At 41.1% G+C, this 12,017-nt stretch overlaps 1 non-coding gene across 1 annotated transcript; it reads right to left on the minus strand.

Annotated features, from left to right (window-relative positions):
* Positions 1-7,877: 7,877 nt before the first annotated feature.
* Positions 7,878-7,948, minus strand: TRNAG-CCC (transfer RNA glycine (anticodon CCC)). The gene has a single exon. It is a non-coding gene; the product is annotated as a tRNA-Gly (tRNA).
* Between the last annotated feature and the right edge of the window lie 4,069 nt (positions 7,949-12,017).

Below are 12,017 nucleotides of genomic sequence, written 5' to 3' on the forward strand. Positions count from 1 at the left end.
GCGACGGGTGTATTACCAGAGTCAAAGAACATAGGCAAGAAAGATACGTTGTAAATCACTGAACTATCAACTTGTCGATGACATACTTTACAGGCGTAATTTTCTTGGCCCACTCCTCAGATGCGTTGACGACCAAGATGCCGACTACCTCCTAAGGGAAGTACACAAAGGCATCTGTGGAGTACACGCAGGTCCACGCGCAGTTGTAGCTAAGCTAAACAACGCGGGATACTTTTGGTCGGGGGATGCAGACGGATGCGCTGGCCTACATCAGAAAAATGTAGGTCCTGCCAGCTCTACGCACCCAACACGCATCGCCCGAAGAACGAACTTGTTCCAGTCACTTCTTCGTGGCCATTCCAGAAGTGGGCTATCGATGTTACAGGCCCATTTCCCACAGCAGCAGGGAACGTTCAGTTCCTAGTGGTAGCCATCGACTACTTCACCAAGTGGATAGAAGCAAAACCCCTAGCCCAAACAACCGCAAAACATATCAAAAAATTTATTTGGGAATTTATTATTTGTCGTTTTGGACTTCCACAGAATTTGGTGATCGATAACGGCACCAACTTTGCTGACCAGAAGCTACAAAAGTGGCTGAAAGAGCTTCAAATCACCCACACCTTTACCTCAGTGGCACACCCGCAGGGTAATGGTGAGGGTGGAAAGAGCAAACAAGAGCATCGTCGACGGCATAAAGAAAAGACTCTTGGAGCATAGATCCGGCTGGGTGGACGAAGTTCCACATGTCCTTTGGCAAACAGAACGCTGAAAAAAGCAAGCACGGGCGAAACCCCGTTCAGCCTCACCTATGGCACTGAAGCCATGGTTCCAATCGAGATTGGTTTACCCTCACCAAGAGTCATAACTCAACCAGAAGACAATGATGCGGAAAGACGGTTAGACCTTATGCTAACCGAAGAACGCAGAGACTTAGCCGCAATGCGTGAATCGAACTACAAGCGACAAATGCAAAAGTACTACAACACGCAGGTGAAACTCTGCAACTTCAATGTCGGAGACTACATACTGCGTAACAACGAGGCTTTCGAACCAGAGCGCCCAGGAAAACTGCCCCGGTCTGGGAAGGGCCATACATTATTAAAGAAGTTCTGGGAAAGGGCGCATACCGGCTCGAAAGGCTCGATGGCACCCCCATCCCAAGAACATGGAATGGAGCTCAATTACGCAGATGTTACATGTAGATCAATTCCAAACTTGTAAAGAAAAGGCCTAGAGCCACTTCTAATGGAAATGATTCTCTTATCCACTTGATGTTGATAGCCTTACCTTTATACTTATGAACTGACCACACTGATATGCCTGTATTCACCGCATAAATAAGTGAGGGAGGAAGTAAGTCGTTGCGTGTGGAAAGCGGCACAACCCGCATAAACACAAAAACAGTAAAAATTTCTAAGGGGAAGATGAGGAAAACCATCACGCAGGTTAGATATAGATGAAGTTTGGTCATCCTACTAAGTGAAAGTGACGGTCCTACCCGCACAATCATGATAGAGGAAACAGAACATTAACCTATTATCTGACACACGTCGAAAGGTTAACTTATTCAAAACACTTAGAAAATTGCTAAGTTAAACTAAATATGCATGAGCAAATCATATAATGTTTACAAGACAAGGCATTTACAAAACATTTATATTCACGATAAAAGCTGTTCAAACATTACAAAAATGGCTAAGGTATCTACCCGCCTACAAAAAGTACAATTCTATCCTAACGGCTTGGAAGAATCAAGGTTCAGGCTTCAGGACCACTCCCTCCAAACCCACTTGAACCCACACCATCAGTTGGCTGCGGCTGTTCAAGGAAAGCTTTGAGAACAGCTAGCCCGTCATCAGCAGCAGCAACTTCATTAACCTTCTCCACAACCGGATGAGAGAAAGCAGCATACTGGTTCACAGCTTGGTCATAGGCAGCCTTAGTATCAACATCGTGTCAAGGAAATTTGGAAGGCGAGATGCCTTTCTCTGCAAATCCTAGACCAAGTAAGAAACCAGCTTTCTCTCCATCCTCATGAGAAGCGTTGAGGGCTGCGCTCATGGCATCATCATAGGATGTGTTCGCGAAAATTCGATGCACAACCTACAAAAAAAAAACTTTTCTAAGTATAAAGAAAAAGAGCAAAAAGTAAAGAATAATGGAGCTATGCGTACATGCGGAAACGCTTCTCGTAGAAGCCAATCCTTATTGGACAGAGCCTCCTGAAGGGTAGCTTAAGCTTGATCGTGGGCGCGTTCGGCCTCATTCTTGCTAAGGTTGGCTAGCAACACCTCCTTTGCAGCAGCCTCCTCAACACCTTTAAGCTTACACTCAGTGCGATCAAGCACACCCTTCTGGTCCAAGAGCTCCTGTAGCTTCTTGGCGTCCTCCGGAGCCAAAGCCTCATGAGCCTGCTGAAGCTTCTCTAGTTTAGCTCTTAGTTCTTCATTTTCAGCGCGTAGAGACTCAGCAACAGCTTCAGCTTTTGAGGCCCTTTCAGTCGCATTGCGCGCAGCTTCCTTGGCCAACCTAAGCTATTCGTTAACAACTTGAGTAGCCTTGGAACGGGCCTCATGCCTAGCTTGCATTTCGGTCTCAAGATCCTTGAAGGCCTTCTCTTTCTCAGCAGCGGTGGCGGCAAGCTTCTTATTTTCCTCCCTCAGCGATCGCACCTGAGCCCCCTCCAAGCTACGCGCAGTCCTTAACTTATCGTTTTCATGAAAAGTAACTCGACACGCGGCTGCATCCGGGCGAGGAGAATTCGGAGCTCGGTGGACAACCTACCTTCCTGGTAGCTAATCATTGCCTCCCCCAATGCACCACTTGGAGCGGCATGGCGCGCCCAATCGACGCAGTCTGCAGCCGTCCTTAGAGTTGTTCCTCGGCGGATATTCCGCCTTGGAGCATACACCTCATTGGAATCCGAAACTGCAACAACAAAAAACAGTTAAGAAAAAATGACTAAGGATGGATAACAGGCTAAAGTAACCCCACGCACCTGTAGGGTCGATAACAGGCCGATAGCCGCTAAACCCATCACCCGAACCTAAAGGATATCCATCCAAGAGGTCAAGGAGATGGGAAGGAGGCAAAGATCGGACCCCCTCATCAACAGAGGTAAGTCTAAAGGTCCCAACTCCAAACATACCTGAAGAACTGGCCAAGGACGAAGTAGTCGTTGACGCCGAATGTGACACCGTAGAAGTCACAAAGGTAGAGACCGTTGGGGATGAACTCATATGAGATGAACTCATAGCCGCTGCAGTCGCCGCAGATGAGCTCATCGCAGAGGAGCTCATGGAAAAAGTCACCGCCGGTCCGGTGAATGACATGGTAAATATGGCACTGACGGCCGGCGATGAAGTTGAACTGCTCAACGCAGCAACAAAAGTGGACGCCATCGTCGGCACAGCAGCCACGACAGACGACGTCATAACCGGAACAGTTGCTTCAACAGTATAAGCAACTGAACCAGTACCAGAAACAGGCGCAGCCGCCTGGGTCATCACCTCGGATAGGTTGACCAAACCTATCGTCGTGGGTCCTGAACTAGCTCCTCCCGCACCACTTTCTTCAAAAGCAGATAAGTCCACTCCTGCATAAAGAACAAATATATAAAAAAACAAATGCGGAAGGAAATGCGGAAAAGGTACACAAAAAGTATACTTACTGGTTTTCTTGATCTTGAAAGCCCTGACAGGCGGAGATGAACCCGATGAAACTGGCCTCTTCACGCCAGTTACCTTCGCAATGGTCTCGTCACCACCACCAAGGTTCCCCGCCGCCTCCTCACTTTCAGTCTCGGAATCAGACTGATTCCCCAGGTCAACGATGGTAGCAACCTTCGTTTTGCCCTTCGCGCCAGCCGCCTTCTTTTTCCTCACAATAAAAGGCCCATCTGCGAATCCCTCATCAGAAGATGACAAGATCAGAGGAATTCCAGCGGAAGTTTGAGCATTAAGAGGACGAGGATTAAAGAACTTCTTACCTGGCCGAGCGGCGCTTAAAATGTCATGGCCTGGCGGATAGACCTCTACGAATCTATCCGCAGTCTTCTCCAAAATGGGCAACTCGTTCTCATCAAGGTCACGAGTACCCAACCGCGCGGGACCACCTGTCTCCCGCGGGTGCAAGAGCGACTGTAAGTCGTTCCTCTCTGAAATAAAAATGATAACAATGTTAGAAGGAAATCCTAAACCAACACAAAAGACGGAGCATACCATAAGGAATATAGTTCAAACCGTATTCAAGAACGATGGGTATCTGCGGCATCCCAGACCCGGCATCCTTCCACACGCGGCTCATCCCAAGCATAACCATCCCAGACTCCGCGAAACGATAAACAGGAGTCCGAATCTGGGAAATCTTGGTGAACCACTCCGTCTCCTGGTAATTGGAAGCCGGAAGATTAGGGAGTGCCCTCCCATTCTTGAACGTCATCGCAATGGGAACGACGCGAGCGGAAATGTAGAAAAATTCACGCTTCCATGAGCGAAGACTACGCTCAGTAGCGCAGATCTTCAAACCCTTGATCCGAGTGACAATGGTATACCAACCCTGGATGCACCTCCAAGTATAGAAGGTCATCAGGCGGTCGACTCGAGGCTCGATATCCAAAATACGGCACACCCATTGGAAATGGCGAACCTTAGCAATTGCCATTGGGTGCACCTCTATCAAATGAACATCGTGTTTCTCCAAAACACGGTATACGAACTTCGTTAATGGGAATCTTAGATTCCCATATAGGAAGAACGAAGCGTAAACCCCTATCTTGCCCTTAGGGGCGTCGTATACCGCCTGGTTGGCCTCTGGAAACTCCGGCTCATAGGGCTCCAGCATAAACTTCTTGACAATGTAATGGTATACATCGACAGAAAGAGTACACTGACACTCGCCAGCAGTTCTCTTATCGTCCTTATCGGACGTTGACGTCGGGTTCTCGGAGAAAACATCAGACTCTTCGACGTTAACCTCTGGGTCATGAGAAGAAGACATTTTTTAATGTTAATGAAAGAAAGCGGTTTCAAGAGAATGCTCGCCGGAAAAGATGAGTATTCGCCGGAAATCGCTTAAAAGAAAGAAGAGTGAAGTGAGGATATTGGACGAAATACCCCCTCTCCGCCTTATATACTCATCGCAATGAATGCGATGAATTTAATGCGGATGAGAGAGAGATAGCGTAGGAGCAATGACACGGCGACACGTGGAAAAAGTAAGCTCGCAACAGATGTAAGAATGAGGCGTGCCATGAAGCTCGCGCCCACGCGCCTGAAAAAGCGTCCGGATTGACCACATGCTGTCACGTCGTCATAACTTCCTGCACGTCCTGAAACCGTCAGAAGACGCCAACGTCCTTTCAACCGTTTGGACTGTCCTTATCTTTTCACCAACCCTTCGAATTTCAAAAAGATTCAAAAATAAGAGGGAATATACCCCCCTTACCTTGGAAACAAGAAACCATAAGACAAGTGCGGGTACAGTGTCAAGGCGAAACCCTTCACATACTTAGCACTTGCAGAGAATTGAAACCAAGAAGATCAATCTTATGGGCCATGCTTGCGGAAAGGGAAATAACACCCCCGCATGGCGGGACGTTGAGAACTAGATTGTTTGAAGCTTCAAGGTGGAATTGGTTGTTTAACATAACTGATCACTATGTCTAAAACTACCAAAACCTCGTGGAGAATCTACACAAGTGAAATTCAACGCTCCCGACTTGCGAAGAGGTTACACACTTACCCGCATCATACCCAAAGATCAAGCAGAAAAAGTCGGGAATTTTCTGCAAGTGACATTAGGAAAACTGCGGGAAGAATCCCCACAGAGAATCTTAAAAAAAAAAAACGAAAACCCCCTTTTAAAGCCCCTTGTTTAAAGTCCAAAAGTTCCCCTCACTTATTAACAATTCATGAGAGGAACAATGGATTGGGGGGACTTGAAGAGGTAGGTCCCCGCAAAGCCCAGTTGGACCCGCAAGACTCACCTTGAAGAGGTACGTCTGCGCAAAGACCAACTGGATCCGCAGGACCCACCATGCTCAGAGAGATGAAGACCTTACACGCAGTAAGCCAACTGTTCCCGCAGGAAAGCCTCCCTTGGTACAGTACCCTGCCTGTCCCCGCAGCTGTGGGTACAAGCCAAGAAGGAAGGCTACCCGCACTAACAGTAAGGCTACACGCATAAGGCACTAACTCTTAATACTTCAGTAATGTCACCTGAAGAAGGAATGAGCAGGGCGGGAATAATCCCGCCCAAAAGAGCCAGTCCGTACGCTTCTAGAAGATCTTTTGTACTATACCTACCAAGGTATGGACAAATAGACAAGATCTGACAAAAGCAACCGATGAACCAATCACAGGGTGACAGCTCACCGACAATAGTACGAGGAGGAGCACGCTCCAGTACAAAATGTCACTATCAGCCGCTGCCTACCCACCAACTCCCATCGTGGCACGAACGTAGCCTATTGTTGGTGGAAAAGGAATATTATATACAGCTGGCTGTACCTGCTTGGAAACCTACATTCGGCTATAAATACTCCAACACCTTGGAACGGTATCATCATCTTCTCTCTAGCTATTTCTCTCTATATACACTTATATTCAGAGCAACTTAGTCTGATTCTCACGCCGGAGGGTGGTCACAAGGTGGAACCCCCCCTTCTCAGTGACGATCTTACGGTGTCTGTTTTGCAGGTTGAGAAGAATAACCATCTTCGCCGGACCTAACCCTCGTGGGAAACATCTACTTAACCCTAAGATTATCCTTAATCTGTCGGGGTCATTTAGTGTTTCTTCAATTGGTTAAACGATTTAACCCGCTAACCTGATATTGACATGATTAACACCTATTATGTAACGAAAAATAGAAAATTGAAACCATTTTATTTTATATATTTATGGGAGCTCATGCAAAGCGTGGCGCAGAATGTTAAAAAGTTATTGGAAGTGTTAAGTGTTCAAAATCTAAAAGAATAACCCTTAACTTTCAAGAATGTGATTTCCCATAACACAAAATATTAGAGAAATTTTGAATATAAGTGAATGGATGACGAAGTATGACCTTAAATAAGGTTTATATTTCAATGCTCGTTTCAACTTGAGGCACAAAAAAAAAATACAAGAAGGATGTTCAAAAATGCAGACATGTTCTTTTATGAGATGAAACGTAGGTTGAGCAAGACCCCCCCCCCCCCTCACCCAGATTACAATTTTGGGTTCATATGACTTTCGGTACTCGTGTTGGTTGAGTGAAATGTAATATTTTTTTAAAACAAAAGGTTACGTATAAGTTTAATAACGTATTATTAGTTTAAATGTGAATATTTTTTCAATTGCACATTATCTGATTATCTTTTATTTCTAAATGATCAAATACAATAAAGTTTTATCAAATATTTGTAAATGCAAATATTCATTATCAAATATTTTTCTTTAATAAGTTGCCTTCACTAACTTCAGATAAAAAAGAACACGATTATGATAATTTTTTCTCAACGTTATGATATAATTTTATTAAATTTGGAGTTGCACCCAAAATAAAACACTATTTTCTTTTTATAAACTATACCAGGTGTTTGCACCTTGACAAACTGGACCAATACCAACAAAGTAATATAGGTTTGCTGGTGTTGATGTTATGAGGACTAGTATCGTTTTTTTATATATATATATATACACACGTATATATCTAGATCAATGTAAAACATATATGAAATAAAATATCAAAAACTAAATGTGCGGTAATCTTTAATTTAAGTTCAAAAGGCTGGAAATATTTATTCTATAAAAGTAAAGTATTAATGGTTAAATTTTGGTAATAGAAAAAGGTGACAATAAGATGTTTTACAGACTTCAAAAATACAAAAAGTATGCGCATCCGGAGAATCGAACCCCGGTCAGTACCGTGGGAGGGTACTATGATACCACTACACTAGATGCGCTTTTGTTCAAATCCTCTTCCAAAAACATAAATAATAACATGTCATAATAAGACTCTTCATTCACCTTATTATCATGTCACATATATGAGTTTTATGTTGAAGCATAATAAATTATAAATTATCACTTAACCATCTCCTCAAAAACCAAGTGTATCTTCAGTCAATAAAAATCAATGCATGTCTTGCTCTTGTGTACAATTTGAACCTTAAGTTTTTATTCGGGAATTTAACACTCTTTAAAACCTTATTACAAAATTCAATTTGTCTGGAAGTTTTAGTGATTCCCTCCCAAACTTTAATGATTTTTGCATTGTTACATATGTCCCTTTTTTTATCGAAACAAATAGATTATACACTGCGAGATTTTATAGAACAAATGTACACAGGGGCGGATCTATAATGGGCTCAGGGGTTACCCGGGTTACCCCTCAACTTTCTTGGCGCAGTATAAAACTAGTGGAAAATTTCTTTTATGCTTCTTCGTATTATGCATTAGGTTACCCCTAAGCTAATATTAGGATACCTCTAAAGATTTTCACATAATAATAAGTTCATCAAATTTTGTTTTTTCCGGCAAGAAGAAGTTACAGTGGCTCATTTGACATAGGAGATGATCGAATGAATTAAAATTTATTATTTGAAGGTACATTTAAGTCTAATATTTATTAAATAAAGGCCCGTCAATTTCTTTTTACTCCCATTTCAACCCTACATTTATTGAAAAATGAAAAAACTATATTAAATAAAATTCTATTTACTTCAGGTGTTTTATTTCATTTATTACCTTTACTTTATTATGTTATTATTTTATTTTAAATTAGTAAAACAATATTATATAATATGGAATGTGAAAAATATATACGGTGACACCCTAGTTTAAAAGTTTTTGGTTTTGAATTTACACACGTAAACAACATAAATTTTTATCAACTACGTATCCTTCGTATATATTTAATTTTGTTCAAAAGTAAGTTGTGTAAATTAGATTTTTTATACATATATATTAGTTATATATATTAAATCATAACAAAGCTTATACATATTATATTTCATACGCAAACCATTGTACTTTTGCTCCTCGGCTTTGGGCCTTGTCGAGTTGTTGCTTTGGTGTCTCTCGCGATTGACGTAATTTTGCTATGTACTTATAAATTAATTTTCTTTTATCTTTTGTTTATGTGACCCGGCCTAGACCTACCCTATCCCATCTGAATGGACCGAAAAAATTAATATATAATGGTTGACAATTGACCTTCCAAAACTTCCGACCCCATAAAAAAATTCGTATACCACTAGTCCACTAGGTTCAAAAAAATTTTAGGTTACCCCTGAATTTTTCTTCTAGATCCGTCATTGAATGTACAATTACAAAACAGCATAAGAACAAGTTACAATATATTATAGATTTAATTATTAAAGCATGCGTGCATTTCTTTTTGTTTGTGTTTTTTTTTTTGAATGACAAGCATGTGTTCGTTATATGATGTCAAGTTGAAAAGCCTAATCTTGATACTTAAAGCGAAATATACGTCTACTACTAAGTATTCAAAGTAGCCACTACATTCATGTTTATATACAAATTCAATGTTAGTTGTGAAGCACATCACAATGCTGATAGTTATTGTTGTTGCGGCAAGTAAACACATGATACAAGCTGGTTCGATAAAGTCGGTACTGTGATGAACTTGTACCTCCAGTGAATGTTGTTGTACTTCGGACTCTCAATCCTAAGTTCTCGGATCGGTAAAAAAAGTACATGCATGTTAATATCACTTCGAAGCTCATCTAAAATAGATAAAATAAATTAAGGGATATTGATTTTTAATACTCCAAACTTTCACTCATTGGACAATAACACTTTCAATTAACGACTTGTCTCCCACCACTCCCAACTTGTAACTTATTTTCTTATATCACTCCTGAACTTAACGGACCCTAACCTCGTTAGTTTTTTTTGCTAACGTGGCATGTTTTTGCTGATGTGGCATGCTATGTGGAAAATACCTTCTTAAAAAAATGAAAAACATAACAAATACTATATATATACACACAGATATACACCACCACTGTTTACACCGTAACAACACCACCATAGACCTCCACCACTTATGGCCTTTATCGCAACCTTCACCACCACCGCTAGCCTTATTACCTTCACCACCACCAGCCTCCACCACCTCCATCACCGCAGGTCAAAATCCCAAACTCAAATGTGGTTGCCGACGTCTCTGTGTTTTTCGGCGAGTTCCACCGTTAAAAACAGAGCAACAATTCAAGGTAATCCTCTGCTTGTCGGAAAAACGAGTTGCAGGTTTCCTGTCAGCACCATATCCATCATTTCACCGCCCACCGCCACAACAACCACAACCCCCACCCTCCACCACTACTAGTGTCTCAGCCAACCACCTTTTGGAATTGTTTGCTTGCAGGAAAAATGAGTTGCAGGTTTCCGGCGAGCACCATCTTCATTGTCTTTCTACACCTCTGCACCGTCTCCATTGTTAGAAAGACGAGATAACCGGAAAAATCAAATTCGTTGGAAAACCGTGGTCTCCGGAAATGGAGGTTGTTGAGGTTTTATGTTGAAGAAAGGAGATGGTGTGGGACCAACAACCTACTTTTTATTAATAAAAAAATCCAAGTCATCAAGAAAACTAACTGTGTTAGGGTTCGTTAAGTTCGGGAGTGCCAGCAACAAATAGGGTGAAAGTTTAGAGTGGTGGGAGACAAATCGTTAGTTATGAGTGTTATCATCCAATGAGTGAAAGTTGGGAGTATTAAAAACTAATATCTCATAAATTAATAAATCGAAGTATAGTGCTGCTAGTCTTGATTTTATTTGTGTGTGTTTATACACTAGTGCATAAAATTCTGAACATTATGTTATGTGTAACAACTAACAACCTAATGCCCTATGCCAATTCAGCTCGTTTGGGCGTCGAACACCATGTCGCCTAGGCCTTTTTTTGGGGTGTTTAAGATGGGTGAGTCGAACAACGGGCGTCAGGCACATGCAAAGAGCCGTTAGGATCGTCTTCTAATTAAACAAGCGCTTAAGCTCAATTTAAAATTAAAAAACTTTTAATGTATAAATAATTTTATTATTCATTCGATCTCACACACTAATTCATCCATTTTTCTCATTATCTACATACATTACACTCTTCATACACTATTCATCCAACCTACAATCATGAATCCTTACGACCTAAACAACTCATTATTGAAAACCGTCAATCAAACAAAAACCAACATTGAGTAGAGTCCTGATTCTACCACATGTACACATGAAAGTTGGACTCTAGAATAAGGCATTGCATTGGCATAAGCTTTGGTCATGTATCACACGACTTAGGGGTGTGCAAGAAACCGAAAAAAACTAATCCAGATCCGAAAAACCGAAAAATCCAAACTGAAACAAAAACCGACGGTTTGGTTTTATGTTTTTGTAAAAACCGAACCGAACCGAATACCTAAATTTTTGTTTTTTTATATTTTATATTTAATAACTTATAAGAATTTAATAAACATTGGTAAAATGTTTAATACTCTATTATTTTACAATTAACAAAATTTTTATAGCTAAATTAATTATTTTTTAAAAACTTGCTTTTGAACTAAAATTTTCAAGATCAAATGGCAAAAACAAAAAAAAACCGATAACCGAACCGAAACCAAAATGAAAACCGAAAAACCGAAACCGAAAAACTAAAACCGAACGGTTTCAAATACTCCAAAAACCGAAGTTCTGGTTTAACTAAAAACCACACCACGCACACCCCTAACATGACCCCAAGATTGGTGATATTTGTTTTATATCACTTATTATTTTGTATATTTTTTTTTAGTAATGTTTATTTAATATTACTTATTCCTTTTTTGTATATACTTTTAGTAATGTTTATGATTTATTCGTGACGTGAAATAATCAAACGAGCTCAGTTGGTGAAAAAATTCACAAAACAATGGGTCGGGGGAGAATACAAAATCCTTGTTATAAGGTTGGAAAATATCCATAACAAAGATTCTAACAACTGTTGTAGTCGTGCTTCAGTGACTACGATGTTTA

Source organism: Bidens hawaiensis, unplaced genomic scaffold, assembly GCF_021521415.1.
Source record: "Bidens hawaiensis isolate Kalapana, Puna unplaced genomic scaffold, B.hawaiensis_p1.1 tig00011661_1, whole genome shotgun sequence".
NCBI classification, from domain to species: Eukaryota; Viridiplantae; Streptophyta; class Magnoliopsida; order Asterales; family Asteraceae; genus Bidens; species Bidens hawaiensis.